Below are 2,272 nucleotides of genomic sequence, written 5' to 3'. Positions count from 1 at the left end.
ACCCTGCGTAAGTATATTAAAGTTAATAAGAATGTCCTTTCCTGTAACCTTTGACATGATTGTTGTTAGTGCATTCCCGTGGCAGTTGGCCTAACAGATGTTAGGGGAGCACCGAATATAAAAAAAAATCAATAATTCTGTAGTCTCCTGGTAGACAGGAGTAAAACGTATTCCTGATAGACCTGAACAGTCTTGAAAGAAATATGACTCATGTAGAAAATAGCCTCAAAAAGGTCTTAGTGAAGAAAGAAACACCTGAGTTTTAACTGCAAGTATCGGTGAAGAACTGATTACATGTGAGGCAACAGATGGGAACAGATGTAGATGGGAATAGAGACGACTGAAAGGCCATTCAACTTCATTCTACAAGGGCTTATGTAGAGATGTAGAAAGGTCCATTCATGTAAAGCTCTAAAATAATTGAAAGCAATTGAAGCTCAACTTTGGCACAAGTTCAAGCAGTGACTAGCTCAATAACACTGCCCACCTGAGTCAGTTAATCCATCAGACATCAATCAGACACCAGGCACAAAACCTGTGATGAATGATGCAGACAAGCCGGGAGATACACTGGTATGCTGATCTTCTTCCCTCAACATTTTACTCAAACACAATATTGACGGTGGTGGGGAGGGGGACTCAAATTGCTTAATGAGAAAAGTAAGTAACATTTAGAGAGTGTTGCGACAAGGATTGACATTCCACTCACATTCTGCTTTTGAGGAGGAATCGGTGTTGACTCTGTGTGGTTGAGACTTGCTGGAAGACACAAAAGGAGCTGCGTGGAGACAGAAGGATGACCTTGGGCCCGGCCCAGGTACAAAAGCACTGCTAAAGGAACATTCCAGGGGACCAGGAAAACAAACTAGCCCCTAATCCTCTCTCTATCCCCCAGTCTGCCGGATTAGAGCAGGGCCACTCTCTGCAAATGTTGACATTCCCTAACACAAGACGTTAGCATCTTGGAAAATATTTCAGAATGAAACGTCTGTTGCAAGCAAAAGACCAAGCACAATAGGCGAGGCGGTCTTGTTGTATCTAAGAAGCAGTGAACCACATATTCTTTCAGTGGTCTGTGTGATTTGAGATGGAAGGGTTTTTTTCTTCTCCATCAGTGTTTGAAAACATCGCTGTCTAAATTGGCTAAAAATGTACAATTCTTGAATTACTTAAGAACTGCGGTTAAACAAGAATTCACAGCTTTTTCAATTAAAAAAAAAAACCTAGAGATTTTAAATTAAAACACAAAGCTCATGAAACATGACTTGAATCCAAACTAAATATTATAAGCCTAATAACCACCTGATTAAATTTCAATTTTAATTTAAAGTGATAATACATCCAAAAATGAAAATTCTGTTATCATTTATTCACCCTCATGTCGTTCCAAACCTGTATGAGTAGCTTTCTTATGTTGAACATAAAAGAAGATTTTTGAAGACTCCTGGTAATTCAAAGGCAACCTGTTTGATTGCAACTCATACAGATTTGGAGTGACATGAGGGTGAGTAAATGATGACAATTTAAATTTTTGGGTGAACTATCCATCTAACATTTAAAGCTTTTTGCAATTTAGAGAAAAAAAAATTATTAACTAAAAAAGATTAAACTAATTGGCCACTAGATGGTGCTGGACATCTGCATGAGTATAAAACGTTGCCTAGGCAGACTTTGGTCAGAATTATGAAAATTCTGTCATAATTTACTCACTCAAGTTGTTCTAAGCCTGTATGAATTTCTTTCATAATTTTTTTTAAGAATATGGGTAACTATATATATATTATTTATATTACTACATTGATATAATTACCTTATAGTTACTGAAGATGAACCAAATAAAAGCAAAAAATGAAAAGAAAAAGAATATGGCTAACTGAACAGTTGATGATCCCCCACTTGCTTCCATAGTATTTCATCTATGGAAGTCAATAAGGACCAACAAATGTTCAGTTACCCACATTCTTCTTCAAAAAAAAAAAAAAAAGAAAGTTACAAAATTATTAAACAGAATAATAAAATTTAATAATAATTTAATTTTTGGGTGAACTATACCTTTAATGCTTATTAAAATACTGGCAGTTATCAACAGGCTATAATTCATCATCATGACACCACCTTTGTTTTTATAGAGACAAAACCTAACTAAAATTGAAAAACATTTATGGGGAATCATAGTGAGATTAACTGTATAAAACTATCAATATATCAAAAAACAAACAATTTCAAGGGTTTCTTGCTAAATGACATGAACAGCCACGCAGGAACATGCAAG

This window comes from Carassius auratus, chromosome 27, assembly GCF_003368295.1.
Source record: "Carassius auratus strain Wakin chromosome 27, ASM336829v1, whole genome shotgun sequence".
NCBI classification, from domain to species: domain Eukaryota; kingdom Metazoa; phylum Chordata; class Actinopteri; order Cypriniformes; family Cyprinidae; genus Carassius; species Carassius auratus.
This window is presented reverse-complemented; position numbering follows the sequence as displayed.